We start from the raw sequence: 22856 nt of genomic DNA on the forward strand, positions 1-22856 counted from the left end.
CACCCACATATTTCAAAATCACTCCTTGAAATCTAAAGTGTGTTTTATCTTTTTAAACCTGAGAGGGCAATTTCACTAGATTTCAATCCCTCTGACTGAACACTTCAAAACTGGGGAAATTTTTTGAAAGGCCAGGGTCATAATAAAGAAGTCTTTATCAGGCAGTCCCCTCAGAAAGGCAACAGCAAATCCAAAGCCAGCCTTGAATCTAGCAAACAGACTAGAAGCTCACGTAACAATTTAAGTCTAGGCAGATAAAACCGCTTCTAAATGATCAGACAGCAAAGAAACTCGGCTGTAAATAATCTCCTAACAAATTTTACCTAGTCCCCAAGCAGTTAAACAGCAGTTCTATAATAAAAATACCAATTATATATACTCAATTTGGGGGGAAAAAGAGTTAAGTTACATTATCTAAGATGTTAACAATTCTTTTGCTGTTAACAATTCTCTTGCTCTGCAAGTAACTGCACTGAGCATATAACAATAAACAAATGAGACAAGGTACCTGCCCTCAGAAGTTTATGCAATAAACATGGGTGAGAGTAAATAAGGTAACTAAGAGACTGACCTGAATGAAATAAACAGGATAATATACAGTAACAAGAGAAATCAAAGGATACAGGAAGGGGGTTGACCACTTTACATAGAATGGTTAGAGAAAGTCACTCAGAATGTAACATGAGTCAAAACTGAGCTAACAAGGGAAAAAAAGAGGCAGAACATAAAGGCCCAAAGACAGGAAGGAAAATGCTTGGTGTAGTCAAGGAAGAGAAAGAAGGCCAAAGGTCAGTGGTCTAGGAAGACAGTAAACAAGGTTGCAGAGAAAGGAAGGGGACAAACAATGAAGACGCTGGTAGGCTATGAAGTCTGCATGTTATTCTTAGGGGCCAATGGAAAGACACTCTGCTCTGCGAATCATGAACTACAGGAGTGTAAGAATAGCACAATAACAAAGTTACAAGGCTATACAGCAAATAGTTCAAATAAGAGACGATGGCGGCTTGTATAAGCCCAGTGACAGAGGAATAGAAATGGACATATTTGGGAGAGCAAATAGATTTGCTAATTGATTAGATGGAAGGAAAAGAACGAATCAAAAGTGAGCCCTGGTTATTTAGCTTGAATAGGTTGATACTGTATCCATTTATTGAGCTAGGGAAGAACGGAGAAAGTATGGGGCTGTGAAACACTCAAAAAAGTTCAGTTTTGGATATGTTAAATTTGTAAACTAAATGGAGAAATCAAGGTTAGTTAAATTACAATAGTAGAATATGGGGAAGATCTTTTGCATAAAGATGCCATTTAAAACTATGGTACCATACTGCAGGTTAAACAATTACCTCAGAAGAGTGTAATGCATTATGCTTCAACAATTTTAAACTGGTCATAATGCAACCTAAATATACCTGGTTTCTGCTCAGTTCTGTCCCGTCAACTTACATTTATCTATTTTCCCTTATCCACAATCTTCCTCCTGGTTGATCATATGATCCTCAAACACTACTATCTATCTGACCCAGCCATAACAATACTACTACTACTACTGTTTGTTATCATCTTACAATTTCAAAGCATTTAGCATTCATTATTTCACTTGATTCTAATGATAACTTTGTGAAGCACGAAAAGAACCAGTTTTACTACAGCAGGATATAAAAGTCTTACAAAGGCTGGCCTGGCCAACAACAAATAGCTATTATTTACTAGATGGGATGAAATCAGCGTTCAAATTTAAGGACTCTGTTTACTCTGTATTCACAGAACTTCAGAGCAGACAAACTACATGAGTTCAAGAACCTTACAATTTTGCCTTGTTACTAAACAAGAACCAGTGGAAGTACAGGCACATAGACACTCAAATATCTACTAGGCAATGAACATCTCTAGCCTAAACTCGTACTCAAGAAATAAAAATCCCAGATCCACTGTTGAGCCAATGTTTTACAGTAAATAAGATGGTATGTTTGTATCCTACTTTCTCATTTCCAATATAGAAATGTTGTCATTTATTTTCCAAGTATGCTCAAGTATAAATTAGATAATATCTAACATTTCAAGCCACTCAAAAGAAGATTGCTCTATGAATTCAGGATGGCATTATTTTGCAACCAGTCTTACTTCACATATCCATAAAAACAATTTCCCCTTTTAATCCGAATTTCCTGTAAAAGATTTTAGGAAAGAAAAGATGTCAAACAGGCTTTACAATAGAGCAGAAAAAAAGATCAAAAACTACCATTTGTATTTATCGACTACTATTTTGTGGAACTGACGTAATACATACATATCAAGGAAGAGGCCACAAATAGTTCCACATGCATAAGGTCAACTGATATTCAACAGAGGTATTCCAACATGATTCAATGGGAAACGAAGTCTTTTCAACAAATTGAACTGGGAGAGTAGAACATCTAAATTAAAAAAAATAATAATAATAAAGAAATGAACCTAAACCCTTTCACAGGCCAAAAAATCATTCAAGATGGATCACAGACATAAAAATATAAGCTAAACTACAAAACTTTTAGAAGAAAGCTAAAAAGCAAGAGAAAATCCTGTGACTTGGGGTTAGGCAGAAATTTCTTATGACACAAAAAAGCACAAATCAGGGCCTACCCTGGTGGTTCAGTGGGTAAAACTCTGCACTCACAATGCAGGGGGCCCAGATTCGATCCCTGGTCGGGGAACTAGATCCCTCATGCATGCCGCAACTAAGAAGCCACGTGCCGCAACTAAAGATCCTACGTGCCGCAACTAAAGATCCCACATGCTGCAACGAAGATCTCACATGCTGCAACTAAGACCCGGCACAGCATGCATACATGCATGAATAAATAAATAAATAAATAATTTAAAAAAAAAAAAAAAAAGCACAAATCATGAAGAAAAAAGTAACCAATTTCACTACAAAGTTTGAACTGCCTGCTCTTCAAAATACACTGTTAAGAAAATGAAGACAAACCATAGATGGGAGAAATGTGCAAAACGTGTATCTAATACACTTGTAGAGAAAATATATAAAGAATTCTTACTTTTTAATAAAACAAGCTAATTTTTTTTTAATGGACCAAAGACTTTGACACTTCACCAAAGCACATAAAAAGATGCTCATCATGTCACTACACCACATGATAGCTTTAATGTTGGATAACTACGCACTCAACTACCCTGGTAGTAAATACTATAAAAATAATGAAAACGTACTCCAATTAATCACTGTATTATTAATCAACTTGAAGTACTTTTCTTCCTTAAAGGACAAGAGTACTTAAGAACAATAGATCATCTGCTTCTTTTAAGAAGGGCAAATAACCTGTACAGGGTGTTTTGGAAAGTGGGGGGCAGGGAGGTGGGTGTCTGTGCTATTACATATTGAAATACATTATTATAAATGTCCTTTTTTTTATACCTGTATATCATTGTGATATTATATGCATAGGATATTTTATTTCAGGATAGTATACACACTTTAAAAAGTGCACTTTAAAAAGGTCAGGGATCTGACTGGATTCTGTACCAATGCTCTAGAGCTGTGCTTTCCAATATGGCAGCTAACAGCCATACATTGTAATTTAAATTTAAACTAATATTAAATCTTAAAATTCAGATCCACATCTGCACTAGACACATTTCAAAACTCCAAAATGACATACAGCTAGTGACTATTATACTGAACAGTATAGACAAAAAAATGCTTCCATCTTTTCACAAAGTTCTACTGGACAGCACTGCTCTTACAATACAACCTACTACTTAGAACACTAAGGAAGGTAACTGTAACAGAAAAATGAAGATAAACAGAATTCAAATTATGGTTCTGTCACTTACTGAGAAGCCTGGGTAAACTATTTAATTTCAGACTGAGTTTCTTAAACCATTGAATGGAAATAGCATTTCTTCTACATGATAATTGGGAAAAGCACTTTCTAAATTAAAATATTATATAACATTAGTTATGAAGTGATCCTAAAGGAGAATATTCCTGAAAAAGAACCCATTAGAACATTTTATTATAAACAAGTCACAACTGTATCATATTAAGGAAAATAAAATTTAGTTGCTGGCTAAGAATAAAATATCTTCTAAGTTCCTGAAACAAAATAGTATTTAACTTTCTTTATATTGTCACCCTACAACTCTAACTATGAGCCATAATGGGTGAGAATCTAGGTTCTGGATACAGAATGTATGGATTCAGAAATACCACTCACTTACTGGCTGTGTAACCTTAGCAAGCAATTTAAAATCTGACTTCATTTTCTCATCTATAAAATTAGGACAATAGAACCTTCCCACACACCGTGTCTATGAAGATTAAATTAGTTAATACAGTTAAAAAGCTTAGAACACTGCCTGGAACATGGTAAGCATTAATAAATATTAGTTATTAAAATCCACTCATTATGGTAAATGCTGATATCAAGAATAAAGAACTATTACTCAACAACAAAAACAATCTGGTTTAAAAATGGGCAGAACACTTGAATAAATATTTCTCCGAAGACATACAAATGGCCAATAAGCACATCAGACATCACTAATCATTAGTGAAATACAAATCAAAACCATAATGATACCACTTCACACCCATTAGAACACAAAACGTGGAAAACAACAAATGTTGGGAAAAAATAAAGAGAAACTGGGACCCCTGTGAACTGCTGATAGGAATAAGAAATGGTGCAGCCACTATGGAAAGCAATATGGTGGTTCCTCAAACAATTAAAAATAGAATTACCATATGATCCAGCAATTCCACTTCTAGGTATCTATCCAAAAGAATTAAAAGCAAATCTTCAAACATATATTTGTACACCCATGTTCACAGCAACATTATTTACAATAGCCAAAAGGTAAAGGCAACCCATGTGTCCATCAATGGATGAATGGATAAGCAAAATGTGGTACACACATATAATGGATTATTGTATCTTAAAAAAAGGATATTCTGACTGACCCATGCTACAACATGGATGAACCTCGAAGACGTTTTGCTAAGTGAAATAAGCCAGTCACGAAAACACAAATACTTCATGATTCCACTTATATGAGGTACCTAGTCAAATTCATAAAGACAAAAAGTAGAGTGGTGGTTTCCAAGGGTTGCGGGGAGCAGGGAATGAAGAGTTATGGTTTAATGGGTACAGAGTTTCACTTTTACAAAATGAAAAGAGCTCTGGAGCTGAGTGGTGGTAATGGCTGCATAACAATGTCAATGTACCTAATGCCACAGAACTGTACACTTAAAAACGGTTGAATTGGTAAATTTTATTGTTTTATTTATGCATAATATGTCATGCGTTATTCTGCCACAAATTTTTAATTAGGACAATGAAGTCTATTTTATTATGAAGTAAACGTAACTGATTTCCTAAAAGATTTCACTCAGAACATTTAAGAAGCGTTTTGAAGAGTATAACATCAATAGGTATGAGGTACCTAGAATAGTCAAACTCATAGAAAGTCGAATGGTGATTGCCAGGGGCTGGGGAGAAAGGGAAATGGGGAGTTAATGTTTAATAGGTACACAGAGTTTCAATTCGAGAAGATAAAAATGGTTCTGGAGATGGATGGTGATGATAATTGCACAATAATGGAAATGTACTCAAGGTCACTGAACTGCACACTCAAAAATGGCTAAAATGATAAACTTTATGTTTATTTTACCATGATAAAAAAGTTTCCTTATTACACAGATTGGGAGATTAGTGCAAGGGGTGGAAAACCTTACATATCTCACAGTGGTTCATAAGGTAGAAAGACTTAAATCTTCTAAAGTGATACAAATTTAGAATACACTTTCTTCTCTAAACTTACAACAACTCAACCTCCTATTTGTGGGGTGAAGACTTAGCTAGTTATACTGACACAACTACTGGTTGTAAAGAATTACCCCTATTGTAGTTTTTAACTATGTCCACAAATTCTTTTGACAAAAGGTGGAGCCTAACTCCTCACCCCTTGACTGTGGGTTAGACTTAACGACTTGCTTCTCATGAAGAAAGTGTGACTGAAGTGACTTCTGAGAATACGTCATAAAAGGCATCACGCTTCTACCTACCTCTCTTCTCAGATCACTTCCTCTGGGAGATGGCAGCTGCCATGTCAAGAAACTCAAAACAGCTACAGGTCTGCATATGGTAAGGCATATAGTAAGGAAACTGAGTTCTCCAGACAACAACCAGCATCAACCTGCCAGCCCAATGAGTACACCTTCTTGGAAGGAGATCCTGCAGCCCCAATCAAGCCTTCAAATGAGTGCAACCCTTGAGATTTTCATGAAAAGACATGGAGGGAGCCAGAACCACTCAGTTAAACTGCTACCAAACTTCTGACCCACAGAAAATCCATGTGCGATACTATTTTTCTTTAAACTCACTGGTTAGAAGAATATACAGTTGACCCTTAAACAACAACACAGGTTAGAACTGTGCAGGCCAACTTATATGTGGATTTTTATCAACAGTAAATACTACACTATCCACAACTGGTTGAATTCGTGGATGCACAACTGCAGATACTGAGAAACCTCAGAAACGGAAGGTCGACTATAAGTTATGTGTGAATTTTCCACTTCAAGGGTAGGTGCCCATAATCCCCACATCATTCAAAAGTCAACTGCGTATTTATGTTCACTGAAAAGCTAACTTGTTTTTACTAGTACACATATGTAAAGACAAAAATGACACTTTTTCAGTTGAAGAATGTTTTCTAACATATCTGCAAGTTGACTTTCAACAGAAAAAAACCTATGTAAGATTTTTAAAATTCTTATTCTTGCTTAAAAAAATTGTTTTAAGTATGGAAAAAACTTTTAAATATGGTTTTAAAAATATATAACCTGAAAACTGGATTAAAGGGTAGAAAATGAAGATCAAAAACACTGCACTCCTCAAGCTGTGAACAGAAAGATGACTAAAGAACAAGAAACTGAGTAGGATATCTTGTATAAAATGATGCAGAAACCAGCAACTACTTGAAAAGATACAGAGCAAAAGCCTATAACTATTCTGCTAGGTGGGGCAGCTAACAAAAAGGGAAAAAGCAAGCAGGTAAAACTGAAAAAGACAGACCCAACCACAAAGGGTCTTCAACAATTTTAACATTTTGTTTCTCACGATGCTACTGTTGAAAGAAATGAACCTGCTCTCCAAGAAAATACATAGAAGCACCACCAAAATTATCAATTTCGGAGACTTCTCAAACCACATAGCCAAAAAGAATTCATGTTAGGAGCCCCTCACACATACATCATTAAAAGCAGGGAGGGCAGGGAATACATCTCTTTCCAACCTACTCTTCCCTAAATATTCCAAATACATGACCCTAAAGGCTGCTAAAGCAACAATACCAAGAACTATAATTTAGTAGACTTCTCTGGCCACAGGAGACTTTGTGGAGAACTGAATGTAACTAAAGGCTAACACATGAGTTAGGAGGTTATTTCCTTAGTCAAGAACCAAACTAGCACAATAAATGAAACTGGAAATGAGTAGGCAGGGCATGACTGGCATGCAGGTAATGCCATTAACAGAAACAAGAGATAGAATAATTTCAGAAACTAAAATACTGGTTTGACATGTAAAATACATTAAGCAGAATTTTAAAATATTACAATTAAAATAAAACTTTACCTCTATATTACACCTCACAATTAACAAAACCATCAATTTTATGAAGACACTAAGGCCAAAAGAGATAAGTAAATATACAAGGTCATACAGGCCCTTTTCTAGATATTCCAAATCCCAGACCAAAAATCTCCTAACTTCCAGAAATCACCCTTTTTCTACATCACTACCCTTACCTGGATCTAAATTGTTATCAAAACATTTTCATCAAAAATTAAGCAAAAAAAGTGGTTGACTCAAAGATAATCTGGCCTGGGTTTAGGTTCTATCCTCACTTGTAATTTTACTTTCAGATTAGAGGTTCCCATCCTTATTCCCTTCTCTTGTTAACTTCAAATTTTATCTTTTTCTCTCTTATGTTCACTCCATAACCTGAAACAACATTTTAATTTTTAGCTAACCAAAGTTATCACTCAAATAGCTACTAACAAATAGCAAAACTAACAGTAGTTTATCTTCTTTCAGCTGGCCCCCAAGCTCCAGTAGTAATCAATATTAACCAAAAAGAAGCAGTAAATAAGAAGAAAAACAAAAACATCAGTGATAATGCTCAAACAGAATGAGTTAATAAAGTTAAATCCACATGAAGGCAGTATTAAATATGACTAGTGATTAAGCATTTGGGACTCTGGAGTCAGACTTGGAAATTTGGTCAAGACTCCAACCTAACCTTGGTCATAACCAAGTAACTCTCTCCCAGTCTCAGTCTCCCTAAAATCTTAAATTTCTCACCTATACCACTGTAACAGTAGTACTTTCCTCTAAGATATACTATGTACACAGCAAAATACATGACACAATCATCTATAAACGTTAGTCATTATAATTGTTATTTTAAACCTATATATTGTTCAGGCACATGAGGGGAAAAAAAGGGGAAAAAAAATGGGAGTGGGGACACAGAGGTACTTAAGGGGGGAAAAGAAACAACCCAGCAATTGTTCCAGTTACTACTGGTACTGTATATTTCAATGCAAAGAAAATAATGAAATATTTATCAAAAACTCAAGTTGAGTGAATGTGTCCTTGAACAACTGCTGTAAGCAAATTTCACAAATGTCAGACTACCCAAGGATTAAAGTTAATAGAACCTGGTCGGGCTTCCCTGGTCTCACAGTGGTTAAGAATCCATCTGCCAATGCAAGGGACACAGGTTCCATTCCTGGTCTGGGAAGATCCCACATAACGCGGAGTAGCTAAGCCCGTGAGCCACAACTACTGAGCCTGAGCTCTAGAGCCTGCAAGCCACAACTACTGAGCCCACGTGCCACAACTACTGAAGCCTGCGGGCCTAGAGCCCATGCTCCGCAACAAGAGAAGCCACAATGAGAAGCCCGCACACCGCAATGAGTAGCCGCCCCCGCTCACCCCAACTAGAGAAAGCCCACGCACAGCAACGAAGACCCAACGTAGTCATAAATAAATAGATAAATAAATAAATTTATATTTTTAAAAAAAACCCTGGTCACGGAATAATCGTTATCCTGATACTACTCCTTGGAGTAACAACATCAATAGGAAAAATTTAAAGAAAAATGATCACAAATAGTAAATGTTATGGGGTTCTTTTCTATAAATAAAGGCCATTCACTTCCAGTTCAACTTCTCAATCACGTTTAAAATGCATGCTCTTAAACAAGTAACTTGAACATCCACTAAGTTAAAGAATACATAAAACACAGGCTCTCCGAAGCATAAAAAATGAGGGGGGGGGGAAGAGGGGTTGTTCTCACCATAATTTTACATAAATCAAGGTGGAAACTCAATTAGAAGTACTACACACAGCTCTGACCCAGAAAACACAAATATCCTATTCTATTCTAACAGATTTATTGAACTCTAATCTCAATTTTACATCAGAAAATAAATACTATATGTATATCTAAATACCTACAATCTTTCGGACTCGCCTACCTCTTCTGCTCTAAGTGAGCTAACAAGATACAACAATATAACAACAACAAAAAGCTCTGGGTTCAAAATAAATGAGCAACTGACCAGTTAGACCATCTTGGCAAAGTGTTCAAAAATTACAATTTTTTAATGTCAGAAAAATAATTAAATGAAATAAACTCTAATTTTAGCTACAATGATCTGTTAATATAAATTGCTTTAAAAATAAACTTTAGTTAACTTTTTAAAAACAAACACTTCTACTCAATGCCTATGATTCACTGAAAAACTAAATGCAGTAACAAATCGTAACACCACTCAATACTCAAATATACAAATATTATTAAAACATGATACTCTTATTTGTCAAAAGATTTCTATTACAGCAATTAACATTCACAACTTTTTTAACAAGCTTTGTTTATAAACTTAAGGCAGTATAACCTTCCAAGGGAGAAAACATACTCTTTTTTTTTTTAAGTTATTTGAAAGGTTCTTAGTGCACCTTGCTCACTTCCTCTCAGTTTCTGTTCCTAGTAATGAACTGACTTTTTGGAACTCAGATCTTAAGGAATAATTTGAAATACAAAACCACTTCAAAAATTGTTTCAAGAAATTTCTATAATGGATTAAAAAGTTAGGAACTGTTACCCCTTAAAACAATTTACTTCATGAAATACCAGATTAAAAGTCAAGCCCTATAATTTGTTTTAAACAACTACCTAACTCTAATTTGGAACACTAAACTGCACTTAGAACACAATTTACACTCATATTTAGAAAAATAAACTGGCTATTTGTTGTGTTTTTTTCCTACCTTTCTACCAATCCATAAAGCCATACTGACCATATGGATTGTCTTTTACTTTAGAAGCACGAAAACTTCAAATTTGGACTGTTCCATCTGAAATATTCTTAACTTTTAATTCTTTCTGCATTTCAATTTACTTAATAGTTGTTTTCAGACTGCCCAGGAAACTGAAGCCAAGCAATCTTACTGCAAGAAACTGAAAGGCTTCCAAGAATAACACAGGGATAAAGTTGACTCTCATTACAGTTTACAAACGGACATTTGGTTTGCTCACCATACGGTACTTACAAATTCCAACAGGACTGCACAGGAAGGTGTTGGGTTTTTCTCTGTAATCTTTATGTTTTCCAGTTTGTTTTTTTATTTTGTATCCTCTGAAATAAAATCCAAGTTCTTTGAAGATACTTAACCTATGGCTACTTGACATAGAGTTACTTCAGTCAGCTACCCATACTTCTGTTTTAAAGTTTTCATATGGCTATCTCCAGAATTAGCCAAGTTCCTTGGATTTAAGATTTTAAAGTCTTCTTTATTATTCCATGTACTTGTCACTGTTGTACTTATCCACTCCAGATGAAATATCCAATTTACGAGCCAAAAAGCAAAAACAAAAAGAAAATTTCACATCTGAAGAGCATTCCTAAACATCAGCATAAACAGAGACACACAGCTATCTCAATACTACCATGCTGCTGGGAAACTGCAACATCTTAAATTTCCATGTAAATAAAAGATAAAAGCAAAAAAACTCTGTATTCGTTCAATGTCTTCATTTAGAAAAGCTGTCCCATTGTGACATGAAAAGGGCTGAGGTCAAAAATTCCTAAAACTTTAAATAAAGGTAAAAATAAACTGCCATGAAACTTCAGCAAAATTTAAACAGTAATTTGAAACTGCAGAGAAACTACTCAGTACACAAATCAAACATATCTTACAGTTCTGGCTGAAGAACACCAACAACAGGGGAGGGATTGGGGGGTGGGGGGGAGGCAAAAATACCACCAGCTGAAATACTTTAACCAGTTATATAATCCGTCTGAACCAAAATACTGAAGAAATGCCTGGGTCTCTTTAAAGCTTGTAGAATTGTTCACTACTATCAATTCACTTCAGAGATGATTCTTGCCAATTTTAATAAACTTCTGGGGCAAAATTATCCAGAAACATTGTAATTCCAAAATGGCCACTTGAAATATCCGGGGCCTTTTACACAAAACCTAGAAGATGATCTTCATATCTGAGTAATTCAATCACCTGTAAAAGTTATAAAAAAAACAATTTAAATTACACAGTGAGCTTTAATTTTGAGCTAAAAATTAATCCCCATCCTAAACAGTCAACCTCTGGAGAGAAATGCACTTCTATACCAAGCAAGCACCCAAAAAAAGTCAACAGTATGAAAAGGACTTCAGGATATGTAGAGACAAGGGAAAAACGATGGGAGATGGTATTATGGAGGGCAAGCGCTGATTTCAACTGGGAAGGGGGTGCGGATATAAGCTAACAGGATTATATAAGCAAACCTCCTTATACTTTGAGTAAATATTACAAACTGTGAAACAAGCAAACAATCTTACAAAAGACCTTCTGTATTTTCTATTCAATCTACCAGAGGAAAACGAATAGAAAGGTGTGCTGCCACCGAGCATTACTAAATGCAACTTAGAGAATGAGAGATATAAAGAGAAAGACGCTCCCTCCAAATCAGAATGTCCAAAAGAAGAGGCATGTTTTCCCCGCTCAGAGTAGGAAGGTTAGTGCCTGAGAAGTGGGGCGAGAACATTCCTTAAATTCGCCCGAAGGTGAGACTTACCCGGCTTCTAAGGGCAGCAAGGAGATGTGAGGGCTCCCAATTTCCTTGAATTAAGGAAACAGATTTCCTTCTCACAACACTGAGGGGGTGGAAGAACCTAGCCCTTCTCGTAAACCGCGTTCAGAGTGGTTCTCTCCCCCAAACAGACCAGTCCCCTCAGACCCCACGGGAATCAGAGGGACTAGGCAGCGCTCGCCTCAGTCCACAGCTCGGGCCACGGACCTCGAGAGGCGGGCTGACCGGGCGCGCTGAGAAACCACCGAAGGCCACAACTCGGCCTCGACTCCCTCAGCTCTCCGGGAGCGGCAGCGGTGCGGAAGGAGGCGGGCGCGTGCGAGAGGCCGGAGGAGGGAAGACCAAGCACGGACGGCGCCGGACTCTTTCCCAGCCTCCGCCAAACAACACCCCCCCCCCACCAGCCGCCCAGGCTAAGCCACCCACCCCCTCCCCACGACTGCCACCTCCGCTCCACCCGGGCCAACACCTAGAGGGGCCTCCCCGCGCTGTCCTTCCCTCTCTCTCCTTGCTCTCCCGCCACCTCCCCCCCCGCCGCCCGCGGGCAGCCTCACACCTCGCGCCGCCAACGCCGCTCCCGACCCCTCAAACCTTAACGCCGACACGGGCACCCCCCCCTCCCCTCCCCTCCCCAGACCCCGGCGCCGAGCCCAGAGGACGCTGTTACCTTCTGCGACACCAGAGGTGCCCCTGGCCTGGGGGTGCCGCTGCGCTCGATCCCGGGAGGAGGTTTTCGGTACTTTGAATAATCCCCTTTTGCCGCTTTTCCCTCCCCCACGACCAGTCTCAGTCCCAAAATGGCGCCGACCCGATCCGCAATGTTCTGGGCCAAGTCTCGCGAGATCGTGGAAGGTGGCGAGGCGGGGAAGGAACTAGAGGAGTTGAGGAGAAGGGAGGGGAAAGGCGGGACGAGGAGAAGGAGGAGGGAGATAGGGTGTGGAAGAATCGGTACGAACAAACCTACTGGGCGGGGCAGCAGGAGGAGCGCCTCCACCAAAGAACCTTCTGGCCCAAGCAACCGTTCACGCCCCGGCCAAAGAAGCTCCGCCCTCTACGTCGGGCGGCTGGGGGGAGGGGAGGAGGGCGTGGTTATGCCTAGGGGCGGGGCTTCGAGGAGGTCCCGGAGGCAGGGGCGCGCAGGGGGCGGTGGCTCCGCGCGGTGACGTCAGGAGCAGCTGGAGTTGGGGATTACCCCCTGCTGCTGACGTGAGGACGGTGAACAATCGGGAAGGTTCGGTGGAAGGGGGAATTCCCCGCTGCTCCCTGAGGAGCCCCTCCTCCCGCCCTTCCCCCAGTCCGGGGCCAGCCCGGAGCCTGGGATGGTGGAGCTGTCGGGGTGGGGGGGGCGGGGGGGGTGGTGCCAGAGGGGAACGATGTTTCGGGAGGCGGCCGCGCGGGCTCGAGTGGCGCGCGCCGCAGCGTCTTCCACTGCTCGATGTTCGGAGGTGCCGCGGCGCGCGCGATGCGCCGAGTACCGCGCTGGGGCCTGGGCGGCTGCGAGATCACATGCTCGCCTGTACACGGCCGCTCCGCGGGCGGGGTGCCGGCAGGGTTGGCGCAGGGCTAATCGGGCGCCCTGAAGCAGTGGATCCACTACCGTGTGCAGATATTAGAGGGTGTCGGACATAAATAATATACGTATGGAAGGCTGGTGACTGAAGAGGCGAGACTCGCTCGTTGGAAACGAAGCCCAGATTCTCAAGGGATAAAAATGGCTACTGGATATAATCACGCTAATTATCGTTTCTCTCTTTATTAAATCTACAGCAGGGGAGAATTATTTCAAGTGACTCGGTCCCACACAGCTCAGACGATTTTGTGTAGAATTCTGTGGGCGTCACCATTTTCTAGTTGCGATACCTTTTCGCGTTGTAACTGAAGGCTCACTTTGAAACCTGTGAAATTAGCCTTCCAAGAGGAAGAAAAGTAACCATGTTTGTTTACGGATTATGTGGGGAGAAGGTGTCTTAACGAGGGAAAATCCAGAGAATAAAAAGTACTTGGCTCTTCGCCCTCCTCCAAGCCACGAAGACTTCATACACGGAAACTTTATGGTTCTTTTATATGCATTATGGGGTTTGTAGTTTAATGGACTGCTTCTAAAAGCTCCTTGAAAGAATATTTGAATGTAAACTCACCAAAAATTACACCTCCCAATCTTTTAGTCTTCGTAGGGGAGGTGGACACTTGGCAATTAATAATGCCTCGCGGAGTGCAAAGAAATTAACACTTGCTAGATTCCTTGTCTGTGCCAAGCACTTAATCCTTATTCCAGTCTCTGAAGTGGGTGTTACTTTCCTCATTTTGTAGATGAGGAAACTGTTTCGGGTTACACGACATGGAAGTTGGGTGCTACAACTTGCCTGTACCAGACTTTATCGCAAGTCCGTTTGGGTCTTAATTCACCTTCTTTCCACCACACCACATTGCTTCCGTAGAAGTAACTTATGTATTGGGACAAGACCTGCTTCTCCTTCTGTTTCTAAGCATGATGTCAATTCAATAAACAAAGGAAAATTATTTATTTAATTTAAAAACACGAATTGTGCCTTTCCTATGGCGAAAGACATTGTGAAGTTGAAAACCAAATAATGAAGTAGAGAAACAGTTGTAACATGGATGACAAAAAGGTTAATACTTAATTATAGACACTTGGCTGCTATCCTTAATATCTAATAATGTTTAATTTACATAATAAATACATCAAGAGCTCTTAGAAATTAAGGAACAGATAACCATACTGACTCTTTTAAAAAGTCAAAGGACATGAACAAGCTAATCATGTATGTGTCAGTACTTAATGGAAAGATGCTCTACCTCACTAAAATCAGAAAAAACGAAAATAAAACTAATAGTGACCTACTACTTTCTCCTAGCAGATCGGCAAAGATTTAAGAGTAAAACCTAGATGAAGGTATAAGGAATAGGCATTTGCATTAACCCGTATCAGCTGATCTTCTACATCTTAGTCTTTTTATTTGTAAAAAATAGGAAAGGTGGGCTTCCCTGGTGGCGCAGTGGTTGAGAATCTGCCTGCCAATGCAGGGGACACGGGTTCGAGCCCTGGTCTGGGAAGATTCCACATGCCGCAGAGCAACTAAGCCCGTGCACCACAACTACTGAGCCTGCGCGTCTGGAGCCTGTGCTCCACAATAGGAGAGGCCGCGATAGTGAGAGGCCCGCGCACCGCGATGAAGAAACGAAGACCCAACACAGCCTAAATAAATAAATAAATAAATAAATATGAAATTCTTTAAAAAAAAAAAAATAGGAAAGGTGTCCAATAATTTATAAAGATACTCATTGATAAGTTGCTTAAAATTACAAAAAAAAAGGAAACAACCCAAATGCATATAAATACAGTGAGTAAATAATGGTACATCATAGATGGAATATGAAGCCATTAAAAATGAGGATATACTTCTTTGTAAAAAAAAAAGGTCACATGAAAAGATGTTCACAGCATACCATTAAGAAAAATAAGAGGTAGATTACAGGACTGTCCATTTTTTGTCATCTAAAAAAAGTATATATCAAAGGATAAAGTCTGACTGAATAGATACCAAAATGTTACCAATGCTTATTTCCAGGTAGCAGAATAATAGAGGATCTTTATTCTTCATACCTGTTAAGGGCCTATGTTACTTTTCTAATCGTTAGGAAAAAGCTAACTAAAAAATTAAATACAAGAACTTGTCTCCAACCAGTAACATGTTCTCCATTATTTTATTCATTTAGTGAAATCTAAACAAAGGATTTATCACATAATAGAGTATTTTAATTTATTAATGAACATACATTATAGTAGTTTGAAAGAACACTTTTTTAACCAAGCCCTATATAAGAAATATTGAATAAGTTTGGTAATTCTTTCAATGGTTTTATAAATATTAGTCACAAAGAGATTAAGTAGCTTGCTCCAAAATAATGTTAGCCCAAGTATATATGATGTGTAAATGAAGGTATTCATTTCCAACTTATTTGTAATAGTGAAGACCAGAGAACCTAAATGTCTACCAACCGAGTACTGGTTAAAAAACTAAGGTACATCCATACAGTAGAATACGGTACAGCTGTTAAGAATAAGGTAGGCCAACATATGCAAAGATGTTCAATATGTTAAGAGATAAAAGTATGTGGCAAAACAGTATATATAGCATCAGAATCTGTTATTTTTTCAAAGTAGGTATATTTATATAGAAATAACTAAAGAATAACTTTAATATCATCAAATCAGGATTTTTTTTGTTTTCTTCACTGCTGTACTATTTGAATATACTATTTTATAATAACAATGTTTAAAACTTTATTGCCCCAAAATCTGCAGCAATTGGGGAGCAAAATAAAATATTTCTGTAGGAAACCATGTAACTATATCCAGTGTTCCTTTTCTGTGTTCCCATTGTACAACCCTGTGCTTACCTCTATGATTATCTACCCATTTTTACCTCTACCTTGATCCTGGAAAGTGTCCAGGAGCTTCCTTATCATCCCCCTACACTTATTATACTAGATTATAGTTGCTGATTTTCTTACTTGTCTCTACCATGGAACTCAAAGATCCCTGATAGCAACAACTATGTCTTTTTTTTGTTTTGTTTTGTTTTAGAAATACAACACAATAGAGACATTAGAGGTAAATAAGCACGGCATCTTTTTTTTTTTTTAATTTATTTATTTATTTATGGCTGTGTTGGGTCTTTGTTTCTGTGCGAGGGCTTTCTCTAGTTGCGGCAAGTGGGGGGCCACTCTTCATCGCGGTGCGCGGGCCTCTCACTGTCGCGGCCTCTCTTGTTGCGGAGCACAGGCTCCAGACGCGCAGGCTCAGTAATTGTGGCTCACGGGCCTAGTTGCTCCGCAGCATGCGGGATCCTCCCAGACCAGGGCTCGAACCTGTGTCCCCTGCATTGGCAGGCAGATGCTCAACCACTGCGCCACCAGGGTAAGCCCCAACAACTATGTCTCATTCATACTTATTCATAGCAACTAGTATAGTTTCAGCCACAGCATAAATATTTGTTAAGTGCATGCCTTCCCCACCTTTAGTCTTTGTTTTAGCCACACAGTACTCACAGTTCTCAGAATTTCCCTTGTTCTTGAACATTCTGTGCAGATATTATTCCCTTTTACTAGATTACCTTTCTCCTCTCCACTCTCTACTTTGCAAATTCTTTTTTTTTTTTCTACTTTGCAAATTCTTATTTCTTATCCCCAGAGACCCTGTTCAAATGGCACTGAGGTAAATAACAATCAGATAAAGGTTGGAACGTCCTTCTCTGGACTCTCACATGGATTTACACTCACTTTTATCACTTTGTGTCCCCCCTTTCTAGACGGTGAGACTGTGGTCAGGGACAGTGTTCTATTCATCCTCTGCCCCTAAATCAATGCTCAGCCCATAGAACATCCTCAGTGAATATGACTGGCTGGGTGGTTGAATGAAGGGTCCAGAACCCACTCAACTCCGTTCCTATGCACCAGCACAGCCTGACCAGTCTCTGAGGTCACTGCCGAGGTACAGAGGTCCTCTCATATTCTCTGTTTACTGCCGATTGTGGTCCTACTATTGCACTCTGGTGGTTCACAGACAATCCGAGTTGAGGCTCAAATATCTCGCTTGAAGAAAATCAGAGACTCACACAGGTTTTCTCCTTGCTATCATCAAAAATATTTGCATGCTTCTCTTTTTTCTTGGCAAATTTCAAAACTTTGTGCTGATCTGATTAATGGGTCCCTCTCCTCAATGGGTTTGATAAGTGGAGAGCCCATTCCCATTTTGTTCATTGCTGTGTCCCCAGCACCTGGCACGACGCTGGGCACAGAGTAGGCACGCCATAAATATTTCCTGGATGAATGAAGGATTGGTTAATGAAAATAAAAACATTTTGAAGAGAAATGTTTCAGGAACAACCCTGCTCTACAAGAAATAAAAAGTTCTTTTTTTCAAGTTATGTAACAAATGAAAAAATGATAGAGTATAATTCTAACTTTGAAAAGATCTGTTTTGTCCTTAATCTTGATGACATTTAAAGATAAATTTGATTGATAAATTTGGGGTTCATTAATAAAAATTTTTAAGTACAGAAGTTGTACATGTAGAAAGTTTGACAGACACAGAAGAGTATAAACAAATGAAAATTACCTATAATCCACCACCCAGAAATAACGGCTCTTAAATATTAATGTATTCCTTTTAAGTATTTGTTCTTTGTATATCTTTGTATCATAGTGTATACAAAGCTTTATATCCAGGACTTCCCTGGTGATCCAGTGGTAAAGAATCCGCCTCCCAATGCAGGGGACGCGGGTTAGATCCCTGGTCAGGGAACTGAGCCCTGTGCACCACAACTACTGAGCTCGCGCACCTCAACTAGAGAGCCTGCGTGCCGCAAACGACAGAGCCCCCGCGCTCCGGAGCCTGCATGCCACAACTAGAGAAGAGAAAACCCGCACGCCACAACTAGAGAGAAGCCCGTGCGCCGCAACGAAGAGCCCGCGCACTGCAACAAAGATCCCCGGTGCCGCAGCTAAGACCCAGTGCAACCAAAAATAAAACAAAATAAATAAGTAATAAATAAATAAATCTTAAAAAAAAAGAAAACACATTTATTAAAAAAAATTTTTTTAATAAACCTTTATATCCATTTTTTAATCCATGTGTTCAAAATTTCCCATATTAAAAAAATTCTTCCTTTTGTCTATGTTCCATTTTAAGGATTAATATAACATTTGATTTGTAAATTTAAAAATTTTGTACTAGTCTTTATGCTCTCTTGATTTTAACACAGTAAGGATGGTTACTATTTTTGAGCCACTTTTCTAACCTGCCTTCCACTAGAAAAGGTTCCTGATCCTATTAAGTTTTACTCAATTTAATTCATGATTATAAATTTAAATTTACCAAGCATTTTCTCCTTTTGATGAGTTTTTCAATTGTACATAGAATTAATTACTGGAGAATTGACCACTTACTCCTTAATCAAAGCCGATACGTGGGTTGACAAGTATTCCTCCCGGGTCCAGTTATGGGTGGCCCAGTTTTCCTAATTGGCACTTCCATGTCTGTATTCCTCCCTCTCTCCTAGAAGGTATGCAGGAACACTATTAGCATGAACACAATTATCAACAAAATTTTTAAATGTTCTCTCCAATATGTGACTTCCAAAACTTCTTGCATGGCATCTATAATTTTAAAGCTACAGCAGGAATAAATGCATGTAAATCGTTGTAGATAAAGTGAAGAAAACGTTTTGTAGAGTTTTTAAAAGATTTGTGATCTATTTCAATATGTTGTTTCCTCTGTCATCTCTGGAGATGGAATACGAGGAACCCTGGAGGTGTAATTGCCACCACCCCCTGCACCTTGTTACTGACCGAGTGACATGAGAGAAATTCAGTCAAGAGCTGGGCTACTCTGCTACCTCTTGATTCTAGGTACAATAAATATGTGGGGCACTGCTTAGGAATATTCTCTGTGATGGAATTTCCCTGATATTTATCCTCTTAGCTTTCCAAATTCATTTTGGGGTATCACCCTCCAACACTTTTGGCTCTGAATACCCATTTTGTGAAAGGAAATCCATCATGTACTTTAGAAAGTTTATTGAATCAATAGCTTCCCAGTGCAATTCAGTGGAAACCCCTGCCCCTCCAAATAATACTACTTAAATGCATTAATGCCTCTTGTAACACTGAGTCTAATTGCCTAAAGAGCCTATAGGGATACAGACTGGAGGCTAAATGGCATGATCAAAAGCCAGTCAAAAGATATCAGATATGGAAGTAAAACTAAAGATTTCTCATTTTGATACCTAGTATTAAGCCTTTAAGTTTCAGAATTAAACAATCATAGATCACTTCAACTTTACTAAGACCAGAAGCTGTGTTCACACTAACTGGCTTTTAAAAAATTCATAGGAATTAATATGGTAATAGTTTGTTATCAGAGCATCTTTTAAATTTTAACCTTTTTCTTCCTTTTTAATTATGAAAATGATACAAGTTTATTATAAAATCAAATAATACAAAAGTGTATAAATTAAACAACAAGGTCCTACTGTATCGCACAGGGAACTATATTCGATATCTTGTAACAAACTATAATGAAAAAGAATCTGAAAAAGAATACATATATATTCTTTTTCAGTTGTATACAAATATACAACTGAATCACTTTGCTGTATACCAGAAACTAACACAACATTGTAAATCAACTATACTTCAATAAAACATTTGAACATTAAAAAAAAAAAAACCTATTGGAGATAAATAACATTCATGGAGGACATCCTAAGCATCAGTACTCTACATAGATGGCTCAATTTATTTTAGGTCAAGGATCATTGTGAGAATCTAATGGTAATAATGTACACCGTCCCCAGGGGGAAAAAAGTACATTTCTACATACATACAAAAGGTACATGCTCTGTCAGAGGGTGCACAGCCCCCTGTAACCTATCTGACAATGATCTAGGAGAGTCAGGGGTGTCTCTAAATTAAGAATCACTGTCCGACTCACAGACATAGAAAACAAACTTATGGTTACCAAAAGGGAAAGGAGGGAGGAGGGATAAATTAGGAGTTTGGAATTAACATATACACACTACTATATATAAAATAGATAAGCAATAAGGGCCTACTGTATGGCACAGGGAACTATAGTCAATATCTTGTAATAACCTATAATGGAAAAGAATCTGAAAGAGAACAGATATATAAATATGTATAACGGAATCACTTTGCTGTACACCAGAAACTAACACAACATTGTAAATCAGCTATACTTTAATAAAAAGTTGTTTGTTTTGAAAAAAAAGACTATATAAATTAGAAGTGGGCTTCCCTGGTGGCACAGCGGTTAAGAATCTGCCTGCCAATGCAGGGGACATAGGTTCGAGCCCTGCTCCAGGAAGATCCCACATGCTGCGGAGCAACTAAGCCCATGCACCACAACTACTGAGCCTGCGCTCTAGAGCCCACAAGCCACAACTACTGAGCCCACGTGCCGCATCTACTGAAGCCGGCGCGCTGTAGAGCCTGTGCTCCGCAACAAGAGAAGCCTGCGCACCGCGATGAAGAGCAGCCCCCACTCACTGCAACTAGAGAAAGCCTGCGCGCAGCAACAAAGACCCAACACAGCCAAAAATAATAAATAAATAAAAATAAATAAATAAAAAATAAAAGCATTCCTTTACGAGTGGACATCTGGTTTAAAAAAAATAAATTAAAAAAATAAATTAGAAGTAAAATCCTACTATACCTCCAGAGTTAAGCTTTTGTGAACAGTTTGTTGTGATCCTTGTAGATTTTTTCCTATGCATACGTGTTGTACACATATATATTTTAACAAATTGGACTATACATACTATTTTGCAATTTGTTTTTTCAACTTAGTAATATATGGACATCTTTCTATGTCAGTACACTTAGTGCTAACTTACTTTTAAGAATTGTGGGGGCTTCCCTGGTGGCGCAGTGGTTGAGAATCTACTTGCCAATGCAGGTGACACGGGTTCGAGCCCTGGTCTGGGAAGATCCCACATGCCGCGGAGCAACTAGGCCCGTGAGCCACAACTACTGAGCCTGCGCGTCTGGAGCCTGTGCTCTGCAACAAGAGAGGCCGCGATAATGAGAGGCCTGCGCACCGCGATGAAGAGTGGCCCCCGCTTGCCACAACTAGAGAAAGCCCTCGCACAGAACCGAAGACCCAACACAGCCATAAATAAATAAATAAATAAGTAAATAAATAACCCCCCCCCAAAAAAAAACCCTACAGAAGTTAAGAGTTTATTGAACTAATTTAAAAAAAAAAAAAAAGAATTGTGTAATAATCCATTGGAAGAATTCACCTTATTTAACCAGTGTCTTATGGAAGAGCATTTAGATTGTATCTAATTTTTTCTTCTATAAACTGTAGAGTAATAAATGTTTCTGAATTTAGAGAGTGTGTTTGGAGAGGAAGGAGAGGGAAGTGGTGGAAAAATTATGGTAATATGCCAGAGGGTGACCCATGGAGCCAAGGATGGTAGTTTAAAAGGAAGATTTGGCAAAATAACATTATTTATTGAACATTTATGATGAACCAGGTCCTAGACAGATGCGATCCATGCTGCCATTGTTCATTAATAGTGTTACTACTTTTACTTTAATAGACTCAGGTTCATCTGGATTCCACATAGTAATGGAAAGATCATGGGCTTTGGAATTTGGCAGACCTTGGCTTGAATACTAGCTCAATTCAATTCAGATTTAATTATATTAGGCACTGCTGTGCTGTTGAGGATACAGAAATGATTAAAACACAATCTGTCCTCCAGGCTCTTAAAACCTGAGCGATGAAGCTGACATAATATCTGTTTTCTTCACTGCTGTATCCTCCAGCGCCTAGAACAGTGCTAGCAATAGTAACCACTCAACATTTGTCAAGTGTACGGATCTCAAGACTTTATCCCAAGTGCTATGTTAGAGGTATGCAGACTGCTGTGAGGTGGCTTGCAAAGAAGCCTTTGAAAAACTGAGTCTGATGAGTTGAACAGAATTCCAGGAGGCAAGGGCCTTCCAGTTAAAATCTGTTGCAGAGCCAGAGGTGCAAAGATGAAAATAAACTAGAGCAAGGCATTTCCAAAGATGCAAAAGAAGTGACTGCCACCACACAGACTGCTAGGAGCCATGAGGGAGGACCAGAGAACAA

The 22856-nt window shown here is 38.7% G+C and overlaps 1 protein-coding gene across 4 annotated transcripts in view; it reads right to left on the reverse strand.

Moving 5' to 3' along the window:
• GPBP1 (GC-rich promoter binding protein 1) overlaps nt 1-13050 on the reverse strand; it is a 73113-nt gene extending 60063 nt beyond the window's left edge. Inside the window, exons 1-3 of one of the 4 annotated variants that reach the window (XM_082457309.1) lie at nt 12834-13045; nt 12152-12195; nt 10627-11592 (exon numbers count right to left, since the gene is read on the reverse strand). The gene's annotated coding sequence lies outside the window, so the exon portion shown is untranslated. Of the gene's footprint in view, nt 1-10626; nt 11593-12151; nt 12196-12833 lie in introns of all 4 variants that reach the window. The other 3 variants (XM_082457308.1, XM_082457307.1, XM_082457312.1) reach the window with 3 other exon arrangements.
• Nucleotides 13051-22856: the final 9806 nt, after the last annotated feature.

This window comes from Balaenoptera physalus, assembly GCF_965194825.1.
Source record: "Balaenoptera physalus genome assembly, chromosome: 3".
In the NCBI taxonomy this organism is placed as follows: domain Eukaryota; kingdom Metazoa; phylum Chordata; class Mammalia; order Artiodactyla; family Balaenopteridae; genus Balaenoptera; species Balaenoptera physalus.